The 9245-nt window shown below is 45.8% G+C and overlaps 1 long non-coding RNA gene across 1 annotated transcript; it reads right to left on the reverse strand.

Annotated features, from left to right (window-relative positions):
- Window positions 1-3401: 3401 nt before the first annotated feature.
- LOC128407444 (uncharacterized) lies at window positions 3402-8382 on the reverse strand. The gene is made up of 3 exons (XR_008328805.1): window positions 8219-8382; window positions 4321-4390; window positions 3402-3668 (listed from the first exon to the last, which is right to left on the reverse strand). It is a non-coding gene; the product is annotated as an uncharacterized LOC128407444 (long non-coding RNA).
- Window positions 8383-9245: the final 863 nt, after the last annotated feature.

Genomic DNA, 9245 nt, shown 5'->3' on the forward strand with positions numbered 1-9245 from the left:
CTGGCGATAGTATTCTTCAGCTATGGCAGCGTGCATTGACTGGAACTGCAGAGAAGCCATGCCCTCCCCTGCCTCTGATCCTACCCTCTCTTGCTACACACAGCTCACGTCCCTTTATGAAGTCTTTTTTTCGCAATTCAGTATTTGAAGCTCAAGATCAAAAAAACGAAGATCATGGCCACTAGTCCCATCACCTCCTGGCAAATAGAAGGGGAAGAAATGGAGGCAGTGAGAGATTTTACTTTCTTGGGCTCCATGATCACTGCAGATGGTGACAGAAGCCGCGAAATTAAAAGACGCCTGCTTCTTGGGAGAAAAGCAATGACAAACCTAGACAGCATCTTAAAAAGTAGAGACATCACCTTGCCAACAAAGGTCCGCATAGTAAAAGCTATGGTTTTCCCAGTAGTGATGTATGGAAGTGAAAGCTGGACCATAAAGAAGGCTGATCGCCGAAGAATTGATGCTTTTGAATTATGGTGCTGGAGGAGACTCTTGAGAGTCCCATGGACTGCAAGAAGATCAAACCTATCCATTCTTAAGGAAATCAGCCCTGAGTGCTCACTGGAAGGACAGATCCTGAAGCTGAGGCTCCAATACTTTGGCCACCTCATGAGAAGAGAAGACTCCCTGGAAAAGACCCTGATGTTGGGAAAGATGGAGGGCACAAGGGGAAGGGGACGACAGAGGACGAGATGGTTGGACAGTGTTCTCGAAGCTACAAACATGAGTTTGACCAAACTGTGGGAGGCGGTGGAAGACAGAAGTGCCTGGCGTGCTCTGGTCCATGGAGTCACGAAGAGTCGGACACGACTAAACGACTAAACAACAACAACTTGTGCCCTCACTACCATCTTTCTCTGTTCCTTACCTGGAAGCAGCACCCAGGTGAGGAGCATCCAATTCCTCCAGAGGCTCATGGTGCTGTTGTCTTCCCCGCTCAAGGAACCTGGAGGGTAGCCAAAGTCTCCCAGGAAGCTCACAGGGGAAAGAGGGGCACTACAATGTGTTGGAATCCAATTGCCAGAATAAGCTCTGGCTAAATGAAGCAGAGCTTCGGAAAGTGAAAGCAGGAAGGATTCTATGTTGCATGTTTGATGGGCAAGACTGTGGTTAGTGATGTTCTGCTTTTATGTCCTGCACAAGGAGAAAGGAAAAAGAAAGAGAAGTTTCAATTTGTCGGGCCAAGTGTCCATCAAGTTCGTTCACCCCTCTCGGTGTGGCGTTGTGGCAGGACGGCGGAGGCTCCACTGGGGCCCTGATGGGGGAACTGGAACTGCCGTGTCTTTCCTGATGAACTTATGCCCCCCCCACCTTTCAGGAACTGGATCCTAGCCTGCACCCTGCTTTGGTGAATGGGGATGCGGGCTGGGACTTGGGCTGTGCCAAGGGGCGGAGCAAACAGGGCAGGAAGGCTTCCCTAGGTTCCACCCCCTTGCCCATTTAAGCAGCTCACACCTGGGGCACTACCTGTACGTTCCTTCATTGGGTTTTCCCGCCCGCCTACCCTCGATTTAAGCAGATAGTCAAGGACTTTGCTGTGGCTACGGTGGTTGCCATCCTTTAAGGGGCCAGATAGGAATTTGCCCACCGGGCTAATTGGCTCTGACCCGGTGGTTTTGCCTACCTCATAGCAATTGTCACAACTGGTTGGGCATTGGGGCAATCCTTTGTCTTGGATGGAGGGGAGGTTGTAGTCTCTGCCTGCTCCTCCAAACACTGAGGTATCCTGTTAAAGGGATCTGGGTTGAGTGGCCATGTTTGCCTGACCAGGCAGGGCCAGGGCCGAAGGCACTCCCCCAAACAGCAGTCTCTTGGGGGGGTCACCCTATTTGATGTAAGTCTTAGCAACCCCCACCTGGATTGACCATGCTTCACTTCCGGCAGGAAGGCCGGAAGTATTTTGATTGTCCCATGCCCAAGCCAAACCTCTTTCATCTTTATTCAATAAAGTTGTGGCCTGTTTTGACCCAAAACCAGTCTTATTGGTCTCTTATTTATATGGGTTGGGGTATGGGGAGCACCATGCTTGGACCTGCAAGTTCAGCATTCTGAGGGTGTCCAGTCAGATAAATGTCTCTGGAAAGTCCACAAATGAGCATTTACATTTCTCTGAATTCTGTGCTGCAGTCCTCTGATCAAACAGTGCTTACAAAAATGTATATATTAGAGGGAAATGTGAAAATACGTTAGTGAAAATAACGTAGAAGAATGAATTATGTTAGGAGAATTTGCTCGCAAAAAATTGTTCGAATTGCATACAAAAATGTGTTTATTCAGAGAAATTAGCCTCCATGACCAGTCCAATCAAGGGGCATCCCCTCACTGGGAGCAAGCGCAAACATACGTTGAAGGGGTATAATAATCATGACAGTTTATATGTGACAATAACAGTATTTGATATATGCATGGGGGGTGGGGTGGAATGTGGCCACAGCAATGGAAGACTAGGAGGAGGAGGCGATCATCTAACAGTGGCAGTGAAGAGTAGGGGTCACAGGAGGTGGCACTGGGTTTTTTGCCTCTAGCAGCAGAACATCCCGCACTGGACATGAACTGTACAATTATAAACACCCCATAAGCAAATCACAAGAAGTTGCAGGCTGAATGTTTACGTGTTTATTTTACAAAAAATATGTATTGTTGATTGTTAGAAAATCTAAGTGGTTTTCCAAAATATAAAACAGAACATTTAAGTTATCAATAAAACCTAGTAAAAAATAACTTTCCCAAACTGCCTTCTTACTGTACCCAAACCTTGGTTTAAACTGCCACTTCGCCTCAGTGTTGACCCCTGTTCTCTGCCCAAACTTCTGCCATGGTTTGCAATTCCCACTTTTTAAAAAATAAGCACCCTAGTCACAGGGAATAATGTCCTGAGGGGAACTTTGTGTATCTTGAAAGAAAGTGCAGAAGGAGAAAAAGGTACTATACTGAAGTGTTGGTGTCAGTTGCCAACTTTATTATTTTAAGTTTGAGGGACAGAGAAACTGAAAAGAAAATTGGTTTGCCAAGTGATGGCAATATGATGTTCAGCTCTCTCTCTCACTCTCTCTTTTTAAGGAACTTTGTTGACATTTGCCATCCCTGCAAATGATGACAAATGTTGGGTTCAAAATAAACAGATCAAGGTCAAATTCCCATGGAGATTGCAACTTCCCACAAGGAATTCTCACTTCTTATATTGGTCACAGGTAATTTGCCAGAAAACATTTCCCTCCACAGTTTCCAATAAACATTTCAATAAGTCACACTTGCCTATGAAAAGTAGCTCTCTGAATCTTGCTGCAGATGGACTATCCAAGTTACAGATAAATTACTGAGATTGCAAATCCAGTAGATTGGCCACATCTTTTAAAACATTGTTAAAAGGAAAGCATCTAAACAATCTGTGGCATACCTTCTATTGTACTTTTTGGGGGAAGATGAATCCGGTTGGTACGTAAATAGTTTAATGTCAACTAGAGTTACAAAACAGTGTTAGTTAAACACAATATATTATGTAAAGAAACAGTTACATTGGTCGCTATGGGATTGCTGTCCAGCATTTTCTTGCCACATGGCAGCTGAAGATCTCTTCTAATTGTCTTCTATGCATCCAGATAATTGCAATGCCCAGACCCAGGAGGATAAGGGTTTTCAAGGTGAAAAGCACATAAATCAGGTATCTGTATCAAAGAAACAGAATTATTATTATTATTATTATTATTAATTATTCCCTGCCCACCTGATGGGGAAAGTTCTGGTACTCATCACTTGAATGTCCGAGCCATGATGCCTGTGCCAGCCACTGAGATGGGTTGCCAAGTGTTACTGCTGGCAGACACAACATGCCAATAGCAGATAGCAGGCCTTGCTGGCCTTACCTTTGGTAATGGCACCATACAGAGTCTGCCAGCCAATGCACTTAGCACTCCATCTCACAGCTCATTTTTCCATTTGGCAATGAATTTTTAAAGAGATCCTGGATTCAGCTGTGCAGCTGCAAATAAAACGTTTTAATGTATTGTGATTTGCCATATACAAATGTGACACTAGATGGCAAGAGTAAGCTATGCAAAATTCAATTTATTTTTCAAAATGTTTTTTTTTAAAAAAAGCATTTTCACAGTGTTTTTTAATATGTATGTAAATTAAACCCTTGTTCCCATTGCATTTGACATCTCAGCCATGGGAGGTTAGTTTCAGAGATATTGCCCAGAGGTGGGTTGTACTTGCAGGGCGAAGGGGAGAAAAAGAGACATTAAAAGCTTTTAGAGGTTGCTGAGCCCACATATCAATGATCTCACGTGTTTACACAGAGGGAATCTCAAGACTTACGTGTTGTCAGTAGTGTTTAGGGAGAGATCAAGGTCTGGCTGGTTGCTTATTGCTGTTGTTTCTTCTGGATCTGAGGAGGAGACCAGAGAGGGCGAGAAATGGACAGTATCAGCAGCAGTTGTGGAAGAGACACTGAAGAGACCGAGAACTTCAGAAAATGTGAAGAGAGAACTGGCGAATAAGTTCATGCTCCCAAATGCACGAGGGCAGCTTCAGTAAACAAGCTGTGATCTGCTTTTAAGAAATTTGCCACAGAAGTTTATGCAGCCCACGGCAGGGCATTGGCTAGGCCCATGTGGATCCACCCAGACCTGCTGGTCCTGAGCGCACTCAGCTCTCCTGCAGCCCTCCAAACAGCCCCACAAACACCTAGGAACATGGGAGAGGTGGTGGAAGCAGTATTTGATGTCTGTCTCTGGAGTCATTCCTGCGACCAGCATCCCTGTGGGCTTGTTCTGTGGTGTTTGGAACGGTATGTTTGTGTTTTTTGGCTGCTCATGGCCTCAGCTCTGCTTCTGGTGATATGTATCTTGTACTGGAAGAAGCAAAGATCACCAGTGTCAAAGCAATGATTCTTCAACATCAGCTTTGTTGGACTGGTCATGTTGTGCAGATGCCTGATGATCGTCTTCCAAAGCAACTTCTCTATTCCAAACTTAAAAAATGGAAAGCTTAATGCTAGTGGTCAACAAAAGAGGTTTAAAGACTCTCTCAAGGCAAATCTTTAAAAATGTAGTATAAACAGTGACAACTGGGAAACACTGGCCTGCGAACGCTCCAGTTGGAGAACAGCCTTTACCAAAGGTGTCATAGGCTTTGAAGATGCTCAAATTCAGGACGAAAGGGAGAAATGTGCTAAGAGGAAACCCTCACCGTGATCAACTCCTGCCCAGAAACTTTTGTCCCCACTGTGGAAGGACGTGTGGATCCAGAATTGGCCTCCACAGTCACTTACGGACTCACTGTTAAAACCGTGTTTATGGAAGACAATCTTACTTGGCTACAAGTAAGTGATCGCCAAAGAAGAAGAATTTGGGGTGCTTGTGGGGTGTGTAATGTGGGTGTGCTGCGAGGCATGGGGTGTTCTGGGTATGTTCAACCCACACTTGTTGTAAAGAAAGTACACAGCTGAACCAATGTTGCTGAACAAAAACAAGAAGGTGAGAACATATTTGTGAGAGGCTAGTGATGAAGCACACCTCAGGAGAAACAAAACGTCTGCTGCAGTGCGACAGAGATTTTATGAGGTTTGTTGGGATCACACAGTTTAGTTCGGTTTTGACTTTTAAATATATTTGGTTTGGACTTTCCAGTTGCCTCAATCCATGGCAAGCAGGGCCAGTCCAGGGTGTCTTGCCACTTGAGGCAAAAGGCCTCCTTGCCTCCCCCCCCCTCCAACCACCACTCTTTCCAGATCCGGGCCCCTGCCGTGATGCCTTAGCTGCACCCCTATCCCGGGTGTGGTGAGGATGCTGTGGCAGCAATGTGAGCATAGCATGGGCAGGGAGGGCGCAATAGTAGAGGAGGCAGTGAGTTCCTCAGGCCTGGATCTGGCACCTGAGGTGATGGCCTCACCTTGCCCACATAGGCAGGCTGGCCCTGTACCCCATAGTTCGGTTCAGAGGCACCCTTAGAACAAGCCGGTGACATAAAACAACTTCTTGGGCAGGTAATTCAAGTGGGAGATCTGTTTCCCTGCCTCCAAGCACAACATTTCCTCCCAAGTTGACACTTTTACTTGGGATTGGAGAAATCCAAAACCTGACATGGGTTTCCTCATGGGCTAATATGGGGCTACTGCAAAGTCAACCTGAGGATCTGCTGCATTGCAGGCATGTCCTTTGGGATTTTGAACTCTATCCCAGTCCATTCAGGCAACCGTGCTTGCAGGGGAATCTGTGGCAGGAGACAATTCTGCAAACATAGGTTTCCCTAATGTCAATTTTACATCTGCATCATGTAGCCACAAAAAGCAAGCCTTGTTTCATTTACTATTATTTACTTGCTTAACGGGCAATATAATATCCTTTTGGAAAGAGAAAAATTATCAAATTATTCACTTCCTATCTGTTTTTTAAAGTATAGAAGTAGCACCTCTCCTTATCTTTGCAAGTCTTTGCACACTTACCTGGGAGTAAGCCCCTTTTGGGTTAATGTGCATAAGGAAAAGGTAAAGGGACTCCTGACCATTAGGTCCAGTCGTGGCCGACTCTCGGTTGCGGCGCTCATCTCGCTTTCTTGGCCAAGGGAGCCAGCATACAGCTTCCGGGTCATGCGGCCAGCATGACTAAGCTGCTTCTGGCGAACCAGATTAGCACACAGAAACACCGTTTACCTTCCCACCAGAGCGGTACCTATTGATCTACTTGCACTTTGACGTGCTTTCGAACTGGAAGGTTGGCAGGAGCAGGGACTGAGCAACAGGAGCTAACCCTGTCACGGGGATTCGAATCGCTGACCTCCTGATTGGCAAGTCCTAGGCTCTGTGGTTTAACCCACAGCGCCACCCGGTCACGTTTATTCCCTCTCTGATGTTTTCTTCCCCTTTTAGCTGTATTTGGCTTTCGATTTGCCTGTAGAGCTTGGAAACAGGACTCACCTGGGAGAACAGTAATATGTATACGGAATCCAGGATCATAGCCTCTTTTCTTTATGCCACACCAGTAAATCCCAGCATCTTGCTGTGTGAGGCTCTCCATTCTGACTGTGAATTCCAAATCAGTATGATTGTCCTTGATAGACATTCTCCCAGCTTTCACTTCTTCCTCAGATCCTGTAGTCTGAACAACTACACTACATTTGTTCCATGAGCTTCCTTTGCACCAATATTTTTTATATGTCTGATACCAATATTCATATCTGCACATCACAGAAAGAGACTTGCCTAGAAATCCACCCAGTGCTTCAGGACCAATCAGAACAGACATGCAACCTGGAAAACAGAATGAACCTGGAATGAGGCACCACCTCTCCAACTAATATCCCTCTCGTATAGCAGAAAAATATAAAATTACACATCCCTGTATCCGAATGAGAACTGTGGCCTTGGCACTAAGGATGCATAGGTAGAGATTTCTTAATGGCTGTTTGTGTGACCAGTACCCAGAGAAGAAAAGAGATAATGTTAATGTTGTTGCTCAGATGGGACAGGTAGTGTTCAATCAGTTCTGCATGGGGTTGCACACCCTCTGAAGGATAATTTTGGGAGTACTCCCTTGAATCCATTCCTGTCACTGGAAGCCAGGACTGCCATCAGCAGGCACCCAGGACTTTCATTGAAAAAGCTTTTTAATTTTTATTAAAGTACAGGCAACCACCGATTTTTGCGTTCTGGGTCATCATGCATGATGGTAGGGCATTCATCAGCTTGTTCCTTCCCATTATACCCTGTTCCACCAGCCATACCGTCCCATTTCCAGCCACTTCTGTGTAGCTGCGATTTGGGGCCAATTGTTGCGCGTAAATTGGTTGTTGCCTGTATACCAGACAGCCATAAAGAAAATTAGAAAGCATAATGTGGAGGCAACAGCTAAGGCAGAGTAGGCAGATACAGTGGTACCTTGGGTTACAGACGCTTCAGGTTACAGATGCTTCAGGTTACAGACTCCACTAACCCAGAAATAGTACCTTGAGTTAAGAACTTTGCTTCATGATGAGAACAGAAATCGTGCAGCGGCAGCGGGAGGCCCCATTAGCTAAAGTGGTACCTCAGGTTAAGAACAGTTTCAGGTTAAGGAATCTGGCAATAGCGTCCTTCAACTATGGCAGCGTGCATAGACTGGAGCTGCAGGCAAGCCATGCCTTCCCCTGCCTCTGATCCCACCTTTTATTGCCATACACAGCTCACGTCCCTTTATGGAGTCTTGCTTCACAACAACCACCTTTCTCTGTTCCTTACCTGGAAGCAGCCCCCAGATCAGGAGCGTCAAAGTCTTCCAGAGCCTCATGGTCCTGCTGTTTTCTCTGTTCAAGCCAGAGGGAGCTGGAGAGTAGCCAAAGTCTCCCAGGAAGCTCGCGGTGGAGGAAGAGGGGCACCACAATGTGTTGGAATCCAACTGCTGGAGTAATCTCTGGCTAAATGAAGCGGATCATGAGGCAGAGCTTCGAAAAGTGGAAATAGGAAGGCTTCTATGTTGTATGTTTGATGCGCAAGACTGTGGTTAGTGTAGTTCTGCTTTTATGGCATGCGCAGGCGGAATGGGAAAAGGAAGAGCAGCTTCGATGGATTGGGTCAAGTGTCTGTCAAGCTCTCTTTCCAAGACTGGCCAATCAGATGCCTCTGGAAAGTTCAAAAGTTAGCATGTTTCTAATAATACCAGATGCTCCGCCTGGTTAGATGGTACTGGATCAGGAGCAGGCAGCCAGATGCCTCTTCACAAGGAGGAATGAAAGTAATATTCATTGTTCAGCTTCAGGTACTCAGGGATATACTGCCACTGTATAGGGAGGTTCCATTTTTACTACAATAGTTAATAGGTATTGAGGAGGCTTATTCTACTTTAACATATCTTATCCTTTAAAAAAAACCACACACGTTCTAGCCTGATCACCTTGAATTGCCCTTTGAATCATAGGGGGAAGTAGGATCATGACAGTTTCTACAGAATATTACAACATGTCATAAGTCCCAGTGGAGGACTGAAAAGTCTCTGTTTCCAACTACAGTGGTACCTCGGGTCACAGACGCTTCAGGTTACAGACTCCGCTAACCCAGAAATAGTACCTCGGGTTAAGAACTTTGCTTCAGGATGAGAACAGAAATCGCGTGGCGGCGGTGTGGCGGCAGTGGGAGGCCCCATTAGCTAAAGTGGTACCTCAGGTTAAGAACAGTTTCAGGTTAAGAACGGACCTCCAGAACGAATTAAGTTCTTAACCCGAGGTACCACTGTAAAGGAAAGCTCTGTTAGCTCTTTCCACTGTTATAC

Source organism: Podarcis raffonei, chromosome 2, assembly GCF_027172205.1.
Source record: "Podarcis raffonei isolate rPodRaf1 chromosome 2, rPodRaf1.pri, whole genome shotgun sequence".
NCBI lineage: Eukaryota > Metazoa > Chordata > Lepidosauria > Squamata > Lacertidae > Podarcis > Podarcis raffonei.